Source organism: Fukomys damarensis, unplaced genomic scaffold (genome assembly GCF_012274545.1).
Source record: "Fukomys damarensis isolate Sample0158 unplaced genomic scaffold, DMR_v1.0_HiC HiC_scaffold_23, whole genome shotgun sequence".
NCBI classification, from domain to species: domain Eukaryota; kingdom Metazoa; phylum Chordata; class Mammalia; order Rodentia; family Bathyergidae; genus Fukomys; species Fukomys damarensis.
In genome coordinates, this window is record NW_022900935.1 from 37,992,698 (window position 1) to 38,008,298 (window position 15,601).

General features: G+C 44.7%; 1 pseudogene; it reads right to left on the reverse strand.

The window, feature by feature from the left end:
* Positions 1 to 9,095: 9,095 nt before the first annotated feature.
* Positions 9,096 to 15,601, reverse strand: part of LOC104864919 — a 40,397-nt pseudogene continuing 33,891 nt past the window's right edge.

The following is a 15,601-nucleotide window of genomic DNA, read 5'->3' on the forward strand; positions in this document are numbered from 1 at the left end:
CAGGGAATACTACTGAAAAGGACAAATGGGATCATATCAAATTAAATTTTCTGCACAGCAAAAAAAAAAAATAACAAACAGAATGAACTCAAAAAATGTTAGACCACCCAAAATAAAAGATCCAATCAACAAGTTGGCAACTAAAATGAGAAGACACTTTTCAGAAGAAGTACAAATGGACAATAAATATATGAAGAAATATATGGCATTTCTGAACATCACAGAAAAACAAATTAAAAACAGAGAGATCGCACCTTACCCCAGAAAAAGTGACTATCATCAACGAACCAAATAATAAAAAATGCTGGCAAGGCTGCAGAGGGAAAGGAACCTTCCTGCACTGTTAGAGAAAAATGTATACTAGTACAACCACCTTGGAAAATGGTATGGAGACTTGTGGAAAAATGTCATTGTCCTGGGAGAAGGAACAACAGTCTCATTATCAACTAAATTCCTTTCTCCTCAAAGTCTCTGCATTGGGACTGCCAGAACCTGACAAACCTTTCTGAACATGACGATGTTGTTTTAGGTGGTCTTACCCAGGCTGTGAAGCCTATTCGAAGTCCTGTACAATATTTGTCAAGGCAGTTAGACCCACAAACCGTGGAGGCATAGGATGGATCAGAACAACAGCTGCTTCTGTTCTTTTAGTAGCAGAATTTCTAAGATTACTTTGGGTTCCCGCATGCCTTTCGACTCTTCCCACCACATGACTTCCCTGATTAAATTTAAAGAATTCCATTGCCTCATAGACTGTCATCTTTTACACTATGAAACTTTATCACTAGACAATCCTACATAACTCTGCATAGATGTCCTAAACTCAGTCCGGCTATGGTTTTTTTCCTACTGCTGAGATCAATACATATGACAATAAGGGCAATAACCCTGAAGTTGTCTATAACCGCCTTGACATTGTGAGTCCGGCTGACCAGACCTGCAAGACCAGCCTTTTGATTACTCAGATATAATCTGATTTACTGACAGAAACTTCTATATAAGAAATGGCAAAACAAAGCCAGCTATGCTACTGCTTCTCCTACAGGTGTTATTGAGGCCTGGCCTCTGCCTCCAGCAACATCAGCAGAACTGGCTGAATCAATTGATTTGACTTGTGCCTTTGCACTAACTAAAAGCAAATGAGCCACATTATATACAGATTTCATTTATGCTTTTCTAGGGCTACATGCTCGCAGTGCTTTTGGGGAGCTGGGGAAGGAGGCTACCATAATACTACAAATAGCAGTACAAAATATGGACCAAAAATATTACCCTTATTAGAAGCTGTCCATTTGCTGGCTGAAAAGGCATACTCCATTGCAAGGGCCATCAGTCTGGAACCCACAAGAAGGCATCAGAAAGTCAAAAAGCTGATGTAGGGGCTAAACATGCACCAAAATCTCCTAAGCCTATATTGCAACCAATGCTCGAACAAGAGCTCATCTTTCATCTCCTACTTATAGTCTGGAGAAGGTCTCTTGTACCTTCGCCCATGAGTGCAGCCTGCAGCCAGATGGGTGGCTCAAGTCAGGAAATCTGTCTCTCCCTCTGTCAGTGCCATGGAAATGATTAATGAATCATAATCATTTAAACGATTAATGCCTCCTGTCATTTGAGTCAACATCAACTAAGCCACGTTTCCAAACAGACCATTAGTGGCAAAAGGCTATACAAGACTATTGACCAGGTCTCATAAGCCTGTGCTTCCTGGGCTCTTAATAATCCCCAAGGATCTAAGCCTTCATCGTTGGTAGCTCCAGCTCAGAAATATGGGCAATATTCAGGTGAGGATTTACAAACTGATTTTACCAAATTGCCTCTTTGGCAAGGGTTGAAAAATCTATTAGCTTTTATTGATACCTTTATATGGAAATCATCAAGCAAATGTGTCCCCATGCAGCTACTAAGGGACATTCAATCATGCTGGGCACAGAAGGTCCCTTTCCCTTTCATTGTGAGCAAAGAGAGTGGCACTGGCCAGGCAAGGACCAGAGTTTTATAGAAATTGGAAGAACATAGCCACTGACAAGGGAATAGATGCTACGCTCTCCCTCCTGCACTTCTCACATCCTAGACGGCCCCCGGAGCTTCTCAAGCCAGCCTTAGCTCTGCAAACCTCTTCTTAATAAAAGGTATTTGGCCTTAAATTTTGTCCTGAAAAATTAGAGTACAGGCAAATTTCCTGGCTCCCCAAGTCTCACCATTTCTTTCACTCCTCCCCGTCACCTCTTCCCTATGTCTTTCTTTCCCCAGGACTCCTCTAAATCTTTCCATAGTTCACCTTAAGAATGGCTGCATCCAAGGAGTGATTAACCGCAAAAATATTCCTCAGGCCAACTGGAGCCACTCTGAGCTGGGAATTGACCGGTGACCTTGAAACCAAGAACAATGAGCTAGTCACCAGCAATGATCTGTAATCACGGGTATAGGGACACCAAGGACATGGAGACCAATTATGGTACCTTATTATGCAGAAACTTTATGGATTAAGGCTTTGAGAAAACGTTGAAGGCATTTTGACCTCGTGTGGTATTTATTCTTCTAAGTGAGAGAAGACCTCTAGACACAAAACAGGACATTGATCATACCAGAAGAGAGCTTGTATGTTCTTTAAAATGAAGCCGGGCAGTTCTTTACTCTTTGTCCTCCCTGCCTCGACCATGTGTTTTGGCATCTGTTTCTGCAGTAAAATGGAACTCAGCAAAATCTCTAGATGTGGCAGGGCTACCTTAGCTTCACACTACTCATAGACACAGTGTGACTTTCATATGCCTTTTATGTAACTGACTACAGCGTTTACAGTTTTCATGGAGTGTGGGAAAGAGAAAGGCTTCTTATCAAGTAAAATTATGCATCGGTAAAATCCAAATCCATTCTCTACGTGGTACCAGCTCCCTGGGACGCCCTGGTCTCCCAAGCACTTCTTATAGAGCAAGGCATCATCAGAGAGGACGTCTCACAGCTCACCAGAAAGACCTGGTCTCATCATCTACTAGGAGGGCTTCGTTGTCCACGTCTAACCGATGTTTGACTGCCACGTAGGCATCCTCCTTAAAAGGTCCAGGAAACTGGAGTTCCCAGTATTTGTTCTTGAAACTCCTGCAGATGTTTTCAGAGCTGAGCCATTCCCTACACTTCTTTCAGGTGTCTTGGGGTATGCAAGCACCAGGTGGTCCCCATGTTTAGGAGAGCTTGGGAGTGGGGTTCACCATAACCAAGTCTCTGGGGGGCAGTGATGATGGAGCAGAAGCAGAGATACACAAGCTGAGGTGTCAGCACTCAAGACAAAGGTCTGCACCAGCGCATCCCAGCCCTGCTGCACATTAGGTCATCTGCACCTGGGACCACCCTAGAGAGGGATTCGGTCAGCCTGGGGGAGGGCAGTGGTGGGTAGGACTTTAAAGCTACTAGTGGGGCTAAAAGAGCCATGGGTGAGACCTCTGCGGGCCATGGCTGGGCCCTGCTGACCCGGCCAGCTTCATTTCCCCCTCTGCCACCCTGACTTCCTTCTTCCCTAGGGCCCCCATCTGTTCTTGTTTCGGAGCTCTGCCCTTGCTGTCTCCTGCTTTGACTTAGCTGGGCCAGGTCAGAATGAGGTGAGTGAGGCCTCCACTGTGGGTACAAAATCCAGGGCCCCAGGACACAGCCTTCCACACAGTGTACTGATGCAGAACATTACAAAACCAAAACTAATGCCAAGAGGTGCCACGATGAGCAAAATAATAAAAGGTATACACAGGTTCCTGCGTTATACTTGTAAAAGTCACTCAGTACTGGCAGATTCTTCCTTACAATTTTTTGATATTATGTTTAACTCATTTTGCATCAGTGTTGTCTCTAAATATTTCATTAGCTTAATGACTGAGGTTTGTGGCATCTGTCATTTTGGAGCCAGAAGCACCTGCTTACCTTGCTGCCCCAAGTCCCCACCTGGCTCAGAACGCCCCTCCCAAAGTCCCACTCTGTAGCCCTGGCTCCTCCTCATCTGCTGAGCCTAGGCTCAGATGCTACTTCTTGGAAAGGCTTTGTCTGAACAGAGAACTCAACAACTCTGTGTCACTCTACTCCAGCACCCTGGATTATCAACATGGGAAACTACTCACTTATGTGCATTTTCCTGCATTGTCTGGCTCCCTCACTGACTGCCTGGCATATGAGGGCAAGACCTGCATCTTTCTTATTTTCGTCTGTCTTTTCTGTGCCTATAAATAGTCTAACGTGAAGTGGGTGCTCAGTAAATGTTTGCCGACCAATCCTGCTTTTATCTTTGAGCATGACATTCTCCCTCAACATAGGTAGGCACATACTACCAAAACTGCTATACAGATTCAATGCAATACAAATTGAAATTGCAACACTATACTTCGTAGAACTAGAAAGAATCCAAAAATTTGTCTGGAACCATAAGAGACCTAGAATAGCAAAAGCCATCTTAGGCAACAGAGACATGGCAAAGGGTATAACAGTTCCCAATCTGAAACTATACTACAAAACCACTGTGATAAAAACAGCATGGTACCGGCAAATAAACAGACCTGAGGATCAGTGGAAAAGACTGGAAGATACAGAAACAACTCCAGATGTACTCAGCTACCTCATCTTTGACAAAGGAGCTGACCATCCCCACTGGAGGAAAGGTAGCTTCATTAATACATGGTGTTGGAAAAACTGGATCTCAACCTGCTAAAGCTTAAAACTAGACCCCTATCTTTCACCATTCACTAAATTAAAATCAAAGTGGATTAAGGATCTAAATATTAAAACAGAAACACTAAACTTGCTGGAAGATAAATTAGGCAGAACTCTTGAAGACATTGGCATAGGAAAAGACTTTATGAACAAGTCCTCAGTAGCATGGGAACTAGCAGAAAGAATCAACAACTGGGATCTCATCTTATTAAAAAGCTTCTGTACTGCAAAAGAAGCCATCAACAGAACTAAGAGACAACCTACAATGTGGGAAAATATTTTTACCACTGCTCCTCAGACAAAGGACTATTATCTAGAATATATAAAGAGCTCAAAACAATCAGCCCCCCCAAATATAAAGACCCAATTCAAAAATGGGCATCTGAAATGAACAGACATTTCTCAGACAAAGAAGTAAAAGCAGCAAGTAAATATATGGAAAAATTCTCCACATCACTGCTCATTCGAGAGATGCAGATGAAAACAACACTGAGATTCCACCTCACCCCACAAAGAATGGCTGCTATCAAGAAATCACACAATAACAAATGTTGGCAGGGTTGTGGGGAGAAAGGAACCCTTTTCTATTGTTGCTGGGATTGCAGACTGGTGCAACCACTATGGAAATCAATATGGAGATACCTCAAAGATCTGGGACTGGATGTTCCATTTGACCCAGCCATCCCTCTGCTGGGTATCTTTCCAAAAGATTTAAAAGAATCATACCACAGTGAAATATGTGCACCCATGTTTATAGCAGCACAGTTTATAATAGCTAAAACTTGGAAAAAGCCCACCTGCCCATCAGTTGGAAACTGGGTAAAGAAGATGAGGTTTTTCTATAAAATGGAATACTACTCAGCCATAAAGAATGAGAAATTAGAGTCATTCATAGGAAAATGGACACATATTGAGGATATACTCCTAAGTGAAATAAATAAGTCACACGTGTGTAAATACCAAATAGTTTCTCTGGTATGAAAAACTATAATAGTACACAAGATCCTAATGGGATAATTAAGAGTGTGAAATAGGAAGAAAAGGGCTAAAGGTGTAGGGAAAGGGGGAAGGGTAGGGGCAAGGAAATAAGGGAAAAGAAAAAATATGAGAAAACGAAAAAATGGAAATAAAGAGTTTGTTAATGGGGAGGGGAGGAGGTGGGATGAAGGGAGAGCAGGGACAAGGGGAAAAAATGAGAACCAAGACCTGTCATGTGAAGGTACAGGATTGCAGTAATGAATGTAACTATATTGTAGACCTAGACTGTACCAATAAACTCAATAAAAAATTAAAAAATAAACATAGGTAGGCACCTGAGAAAGGGATGCACGGGGCCTACAAGAAGAAAGAGTATTCAGAAGGGTAAGTCCCCGGGATGGGATGTGTTTCCCAGTTAACTTCTGAAGGACAGAGGGTGCCATGGCAACGCCTTCAGCTAGGAATGGCTGTTATTTTCACCACCAAGTGGCAATAAGCACACTTTTGTTTCAGGGAGGCTGTACAAGGGGAGTGGACAACCTTGGCACATGAGCAAATCGGGATACACCTTTCTTCCAGGCATATGTGCATTCGTCCATCTACCCAAATGTACGTTTACAAACTCTTCCGTTTATGCACTCATTCACCATCCATCCACCTAATTATTCCTGCATGCATTCACTCTTTCCAACAACAAGCACAGCTTGCCAGGCACCAGGGATCCAACCACAAATACAGCAGCAGTCTTCCCTGCACGCCCGGAGCTCCCATTCTGAGTAGGAACACTTAGATACTAAAAGCAAACACATGTGGGCCAAGATCGCCTCAGATTGTGACAAACACTACAATAACATTTAACAAGGTTGATATCTGGGATGGAAACAGGGGGCCAGAATAGGGACTGTCTCCTGACTGAGACAAGATTTCAGGTCTGGCCATTCTCGGAGGATAGTTTGGGATAAGAACAGAGAAACAGGTAGTGATCCAGGCTAGGTAAATGTTCCATCACTGAGCCGTGTTCCCAGCCCCTGGGGAATTCTGGGCCTGAGTCAGCAACAAACCCAAAGGACAAGGTGGAAGGAGCCTGGAAGTGAAAGGCTTCAGCAATAGCAGATGTGTGGGCACCACTATGATCCTACAGAGCTGGGTTTAAGGTCACTAGGGGACAAACAGGACAGGTCATTGGCCATGAGTACGAGTGGGAAAAGAAGGGAGTGTCAGCAACATTGTGGCAACCTGATGAACCCAGACCATCGTGTAATAAAAACCACTGCTCATGAAGCCAGTTACTCCTTAGAGAGAGGTGAGACAGAAGCGAGGTCATGATTCAGCCAGGTCTGTGGAGGTGAAAAGCCCTCAAGAAGACAGAAATTGAAAAGGAAAAGCAGATTTCTGCCAGCTCCAACAGCAGAGAGTGGCGGTCATGAATAGGCTGGGAAAAGGCTCCTAGAAGACCCAAAGGTCCCCCTAGAAGAACAGAGGAGAGAGAGATATGGAGGAAGAACTAAGGAAGGAAAGAGGTTGCGCTCCTGAGCAAACAGCTATCAGCAGGCTCCAAAAGGTGTAGTCTGTGGGGTGCGGACTGGCCTGTGCATCCCAGGCTAACAAGGCAGCTTCACTGTTCTTCCCGTCACCCTCTTCTGTGGCCTTCTGCAGAGTCAGAGCCTGTGGTGGCCCTGTGACCTCCAGCCCTATTGTTCATAGCCTATGTGATCCTGAAGTGTGAGCAAGACCTGGGACTCTTCTGTGGGGAGGTGGCAAAAATGACAGCCTAACTGGGGCATGTGTTCCTGTTTATATTACAGTAGACCTGGTGGCCTCTGGGTCCTATTTGTCTCTCCGTTGCTGTTTTAAGGAAGCAAGTGCTATCTGGGGAGTGCCAGGTGGCACGACACAGTAGGTGGCCTCAAATGCTGAGAGTGGTGGCCTCTGTTCAGGAGATAGCAGGGAAATGACGACCTGAGTCTCCAACCTGAAAGGAGTGGATTCTCCTTCCCAACCTGACCGATCCTTCCCAAGTGAGCCTCAGATGAGACTGCAGCCCAGCACCTCCATAACAGCTCTCTGTGACCACGGGCTTGAGCCCAGCTAACGGCATTCAGACCTTGGACCACAGAAACTGCCTGGCAATGAATGTATTGTGTTAAGCTCCCACATCAGCAAGGCTGTTCTGTGGAAACAGAAAATAAACACTCCTTTCCACCAAAACTACCGGCTTAAAACCCATGAGCAACGTCTACTCATACTCCAGGAGCCTGTGTGGACCAGGGATACCCATAGGATCCTCTCCTCCATCATATTCAGGTGAGGGTGTTGGTACCCAGGGAAGCCATGGTTGCAGGAAGGCAGAGCCTCCAGCTCCATCACTTGGATGGGACAGGACAGCAGTGGGGTTTGGTCGCTGATGGGGCATTGAGTGAACACGGGCCCACATGGACACTGTTGGCCTCCCCCAGCACGCCAGACCAAGATTCATTTCACTTTCCCTGTGAGCAGAGAGGGGCATTGGCCAAGCAAGGGAAAGCCCGTTGTAGAAGTGGTAAAAGACGAAGGCTCACTGGGGAATAGAGGCCACACCTGTGTCTCTCAGGAAATGCACTTGCCATAACCCAGACAGCATTCAGAGCTTGCAAAGAGCTTCTTTGGCTCTGAGAAGCTCCCCTTGGCAGCCATGGGTCAACTTTAGGGATTCTGATAGCCAAAGCAAAACATGTGGCTCCCCGGAGCTCACCATTTCTTCCATTCCTCTCCTATTACCTCTTTTCCTGGGTCTCTGTTTTCCTAAACTTCCCTAAATCTTCCTGTATTCCAGTCCATGGGTAGCTGGATTCAGGGAAAGAATCATTGCAAGAGCACAGGTCAGGCCAGCTGGAGCCAGTGCAAGCTGAGCCGACTCAGGAACAATGAGGTGACCACCCCCCCAGCAAAGTCATCGAACCATCAGTGTTTATCGTCCTGCATGTGGGTTCACCATGGACAACGTGATAAATTGTTGGCATTTATTCTACATAGACCTTATGGACTAGGGTTTTTTTTTTAATTTATAAGCATTTTTCCATGGCTTTGATATTTATTTCACTTGAATAAGAAAGTCACAGAATGTCGCTAGGTTCCAGAATGGACACTGATAGCACTGGGTTTGGGTTTTCTTGAATATGCAGCTGGACAGTTCTTATCTCCTGTTCCGTCCTTCATGCCTTGGCCATGACAGACTCAGCATCTCTTTCCATAGCACCATAAAGTCAACAAAGGTTTGGTGGCCGTCTTGTGCCTGAGGCATCTTTGTCTTACATTACTCCCAGCTACAGGGTTACTACTGTACATCTCTTTCATTCCTAAAAGTTAATTTTCTTGTAATGCTGAGGGTCAAATCTAGGGCTTTTATATGTTAGGCCAGTGCTCTAACATGGAGCTATACACACAGCCCTTTATAGACCTTTTATGTAATTGACCACAGCATTCACACTGTCCCAGGAGCACGGGAAAGAGAAAGGCTTCCTATCAAAAAGAACTAAGCATCCATGAAAGCCATCCTCCACATGGTACCAGCTCACTGGGACCCCCTGGTCCTCTAGGCGCTTCTTGTAGAGCAGGGCATCATCAAGAAAGATGTCCTGACCACAACTCACCAGGAAGGCCTCAGGAAGCTGAGTGATGATCTCATCATCTGCGAGGAGGGGTGAATTTTTTACATCAAACCAATGTTTGGTTTCCACATAGGCAGACTCATTAAAAGGCCCAGGAAACTTGCTTTTGGATGTATTGGGAATACTGTCAGATCTGAGCCATTTCTGGTACTTCCTCTAGTCCTCGGGCAGTACACAAGCACCTTTCACCAGGGCATCTTGCCAAGAGAGATCAACGGCCAAGTATCTACACAGAAACATCATGAATATGTCCCAGGTGAGGAATGGGACATTTTTCATTAGACGAAAAGATGGTAACTGTAAATTCAATGCCTGGAGAAATGGCGAAATCAGAACCTGAGCTCGGATCTGAGGAAGATCAGTTCTGCCCACCAAAGCCTGGGTAACCATGGCCACAATTGACCCTCCTATGCTTTCTCCACAGATTACCACCTGGGAGGGTCCTACTCCATAGGCTCTCGACCCCTTCAGGAAGTGCATGGTGGCGATCAGGCAGTCCTGGTAAATGACAGGGTGATGGTAGTCAGGAAGCTGGTGGTACCTAAGGAGGAAAGAGAAAACAAAAGATAGGTGTGCATGAATGTGCTGCAGCTGTTTGGATGGCGTCCTCCACCACCCCTCAGGAAAGCAACCTGGTTCCATCCTCAGAATGACCCTAAGAAGTAAAGAAGGGCAGCCCCATTTCATCTGAATGCAGAGGACTAGCCCAGAGTCAGGAGTTTTGAACAATGCTAAATCCTTTTTAAATTTGGGAGCTCCTGGAGATGGATGTAAAATACTTTGCACTGTAAGGTAGACCTGAAACTTTGGGGTCTAAGGGGAGGAATGCTATAGTTTGGATCATAAGGGTTCACCAAAGGACCATACGTTAGATGCTGGTCCCAGGATAATGCTATTGAAAGGTAGTGGAAACTTTAAGGTGTGACTTAATGTGAGATTTTTAGGTCATTGAAGGACTCCCTTGAAGTCTCTCTCTCTCTCTCTCTCTCTCTCTCTCTCTCTCTCTCTCTCCCCCCCCCTTCCCCCCACGCTCGTCAAGAGGTGAGCAGTTTTGCTCTGCCATATGCCCAGTGAAGTGTAATGAACCAATTGTGGACTGAAATCTCTAAAACCGTGTGCCACAAACAAATTGTTTCTCTCCCTAGGCTGATTATCTAGGTATTTATTACAATGACAAAAATCTAACTCACACAGTGAGCCATCCTGTATATGGTAATTGGTTACAAAAAGCATACTGACTGAGGAAACCCACCAGATTGAGCAACCTGAACCGGAACTCAAGACACCCATTTTCTCTAAGTGTCGGGCTGCTCTTCACACTTATGTCTTGTAGAGAAGCTGGGAAATATGGACCCCTCTGGTATCTCCATGGATGTCAGCATCTCTCGGCATCTCCTCCCAGGCACCAACCACTACTGCCCTCTGGCAGCCTCAAGCCCTTCCTCCAGCTGATTCCATCCACCAATTGCTCTCCTGGAACTGCTCTATCCCACACACCAGGTGTCTTAATGAAGCACTGAGCACTTTCCTACAAAATATAGTTACCAGTGTTCACTCACACTTTTCTGGGCTCATTATTCCTGAGGAGATTGAGCTCCAGTGGTAGAATTTCAGACACAACAGCAGCTGGTGGGAGTAGAACACTAAGTATTGGAAAGATACTTCTCTGGGGAGTCTCATTTGAGAGGACAGAGATTCTAAGTTACTTGTTCAAGTCATACAGACGCACTTTCTACCCAGCCTTGGGGCAGCCAAAGCGGATGAGTTCCATTGGAGAGGGAAAGTGACAGAGCGGTTTTAATTTTCTCACTTGCCTGACCTGCTGTTATGTCCCCTTGGAGCAAAACCAGCTCCCATTGCCCCTCCACACACAGAAAAGTGCCCCCCTCAAAGAACTAGGGCTGTATCTTTAGAAACTCTCCATGTGTATTCCTGCACAGCTGGCAGGTAGGTAGGGAACTATCTTAATAGTGCAATGAGTACCTACAGAACCATCAGCAGAACCATCAGCACAACCGTGGCAAGGTCTTGGCCATGATCTAAAGCCAACCCTCTCTCTCCCTACCATCTTCCTCTAACTCAGTGCTGCCCCTACTGGGAGTGGGGTTACCCTGAATTTTTGATCCATCACCCCTTTTCTTTTCTTTTTACATCCTCCTTTTGTGTCTATGTGTATTCTTAGAAGGTATTCTTTTTATTTAGTTTTTACCTTTATTTTAAAAGGATCAGGACATAAAAATCAATGGCATTTCTAGACACCGATATTGAACACAGTAAGAAAGGAATCAGGGAAACAATTTCACTCATAATAGCTTCAAAATATAAATGCCTGTAAATCGTACTAAACAAGGAGGTGAAAGATCTCCAGAATAAAAATTACAGAACTTTGAAGAAAATTACAGAGGACAATGGAAAATGGAAAGATACGCCTTGTTCTTGGATCAGCAGAATATTGTTAAAATGGCCAAGTTACCAAAAGATGTCTATAGATTAAATGCAATCCCTATTAAAGTAACAACATTGTTCACAGAACTAGGAAAAAAAATCCTAAAATGCATACAGAATTCATTCAGAACAGATAAAGCAATCCTTACCAAAAAGAGCAAAGCAGGAGGCATCACAATATTGGATTTCAATTTATACTACAAAGCTGTAGCAACAAAAACTGCATGACACGGGCACAAAAATAGACACATAGACCAATGGAACAGAACAGAAGGCAGAGAAACAAATCCCATGCATCTTTAACCATTTAATTTGTAACAAAGAGGCCAAAAACGTACCTTGAGGAAAAATATTTTTTAAAAAAATAATGGTGGAAAAACTGTTTATCCACATACAGAAGACTAAGTAGAGCCATATTTCTCACCCAGTACTAAAATCAAACCAAAGTGAATCAAGAATCTATACATAAAACAGAAACATTAAAACTGCTGAAAGACAAGATAGAAGAAATACTTGAAGCCACAGGAACAAGCAAAGATTTTACGACCAGATCGCTAATAGCACAGGAAATAATATGAAGAATCAAGGACTGAGATTATATCAAATTAAAGAGCACATAGGAAGCGGTCAACAGAGAGTGTCTTTTCTATTCTGTATCTATTCTCAGATACAGAATGAAAAAAAATTTGCCAGTTACTCTTCTGATAAAGTATTAATATTTAGAGGGCTGGTATATAGCTCAGCAGCACAGCACCTGCCTGGCGAGTGTGAGGCCCTGAGTAATATAATATAATAATATATATATTAATATAATAATATATATTATAAAATCACAACTGATGCCTTGACGTCAAAAAACCAAATGGTCCCATCAAAATTATAGGCAAATGAAACTTAATAGACAATTCTCAAAAGAAGTACAGATGGCCAAAAGGTACATGGGGAAAAAAAGTATTTATTGTTTTTAGCCATTAGGGAAGTAAAAATCAGAACAACTTTAGAATTCTGTCTTATCCCAGGCAGAATAGCTATGATAAGAACGCAGTAGCAGGGGACAGGGATGTAGCTCAGTGGTGCCCCTCCTGCCTGGCAAGCACAACGTTCTGAGTTTGATCCTGGGTACGGAAAATTAATTAATTATTAATGAATTAATTAAAAGAACGCAATATCAACAAATACTGGTGAGGACGTAAAGGAAGAGGAATTCAAACATAGTACTGGTGGAAATGTAAAGTTACTATAATCACTATGAAAATCAGTATGGAGATGTCTCAAAAACTAAAAAGAGAAATTCCACTTGACTTGCTGTTCCTCTCCTAGAGCTATTCTCAGAAGAATTAAAGACATCACACTGTGTGATCCATCCATACCCCTGCTTATACCAATGCCGTTCACAATAGCCAGCCTACATGCCTGTCAACAGAGGAATAAAGAAAGAAAATACAGTACAGATGCAATGGACTGTTATTAAACTAAAGGAGAATCAAACAATACCATTGGCAGGAAAATGGATGGAACTTGGGACCATAAAGCTATGTAAATAAGTCAGACCAGAAAGCTAAGTATCCCCTTAAATAGTAAATAAATGACTAAAATAAAGGAGAGATGGTTTAAAAAAATAGGAGGCAGACTTTTTGGAGACGGGGAAGGGGATCGGGGGAAGGGAAATCCAAGAGAGGAGAGTAAAGGGATCAAAAATGACCAAGATGTGTTATAGGCTTGTATCGATCCCCTAAAACAAACATCGCTATTATACATTGCAAATATATGTTAATAAAAACTACACATTATTAATTTTTAAAGTATCAGGATCAATTAAATTTTAAAAAGCTTTTTTCCCGGAGTATTGCACTACTAAGATCTGTTCTCATCATGGTGCACCTTTCCGTATCATTTCCTAATTGGCCACATAACACTCGGAAGCAGTTTGAGCCGTGTGAAGAAAGATTCAGTCTCACAGGGCCTATCTACACACCACCCTGCAATGGGCCTCTTTCCGGGTTTATGCTGCTCTGGATGGAGCTGGGCCTGTCACAGGCACCTGTCCATGAGCACCTCTGGGCTCAGGGCCTTGCTCTTTGTTCTATAACCACCTAAGAACCCCACCACCACCACCTCCTCCACACCATCTTCTCCCCATGGAAAAGCCAAGCACTGTCTCAGAAACGCACCCCACACCACAGAGTCCATCTCCCAGGCCAGGAAACTGCGCAGATTGTGGTAAGAATCTGCAAGACAAAACCAGGCCCAGCGCAGCCCAAGGGGAAGGCTCAGCATCTCCCCACCCAGCCCCCAGGAGAACAGTCAGCATGAGCAAAGCCAGATGTCCTATCTCTGCTCCTACTCTAGCCACCTCTGAAGTGATTCGGGTAAATCTTTCCTGGGAAAAGCCAGACTTGTGAATGCCCAATCGCATGAATGCCCAGGAAAAGGTAGACCTTGGGCTTCACTTTCTGCAATGTTCAACTTTATGCTGAGGGAATTGAGGAACAGGAAGCCACAGGGGATCTACACTGCATGATGTCAGAACTCAGTCAGTTGGGCATGCCTGCTGGGAACATTAATAATATTGTGCATTGATACTGATTAGGGATAACTGGATGAGAAGCAAGTTGTAAAAGGATTGTGTATCTGAAGTTCTAGGAGGCAGATCCATTCACATTGGTGGGCAGGGCATATGGCTGCAGTGCCAGTCCTAGAACATGCCAAGTGCTCCTCCAACTGCCCTTCCCGCATCCTGTTGTCCACACATAGAGGAGTAAGGAGCCTGTCCACGGCTGCCAGGCTGATCCCAACCTCTGTGATCAGGATCTATAGATGGGGGCTCAGGCGTCAGCATCTTCTAACTCACACCAGGCCATTCCTGTGCTCAGGGGAGCTTGTGAGAGGGAGATGGTGCACCTTCTTCAGCGATGATGGAGCAGAAATGCAAACAGGTACACTGGGGGCTCGGCTGAGTCAAGGGTCAGTGCCTATGACAAAGGTTTGCACCTTTGTGACAGCCTTGTTACACATTCGCTCATCTGGGACCTTTTAGAAGTCCCAAGGCCTAGGGCCACCTTCGAAAGCGACCCGGTGAGCCTGGAGGAAGGCTGGGGTGGCAGCGATCTTAAAGCTCCCAAGGGAGGTTAAGGACAGCCAAAGACGAGACCTCTGCTGGCCTTGACCTGGGCCCTGCCAACTGGTCCAGCTGCACTGCCTGCTGTCCCGCCTTAACTTAATTGGGCCCAAGCTGCTCCTGCTTCAGAGCTCTGCCCTTGCTGCCCTGCGGTTTACACTGAGCAGGGCTGGATCAGGGTACAGCAAGTGAGGCATCCAGTGTGGGTGCAAAACCCAGGGCACCAGGACCCTCAGCCTTTCAGATAAATGTTATGATGCAGTGGTGTAGCACATCAAAATTAACCCCAAAACATGCCATGATGAGCAAAACAACCAAAGGCATAAATAATAGTCTCTGACTTTGCACTTGTATAAATCCTGACTCCTGCTGGTATATGAATTTTGATACTTTGCTCGTTGTAGCTTTTGCAGTATTTTTTTAAATATTTCAATGGAGTACAGTACGACTTGTCCCACTGACTAAGAATTGCTACGCCCTTCATTTTGGAGCCTGGGGCATCTGCCTCCCCAGGCTGTCTCAGGTCTCTCCCCCTGGCTCAGAATGGCCCGCCCTGCTCCTTCTCTGCAGACCTGGACGCTCCTCCTGGGCCTGAGCTCAAACACGGCCTTCTTGGAAACACTTGGCCAGATGAGAGGGACTCAGTTGCAATGACTCTGTGTCACTCTCTACTCCAGCTGGGTAATCCAGATGAAAACGACTGATTTAAATTAATTCTCCTGCA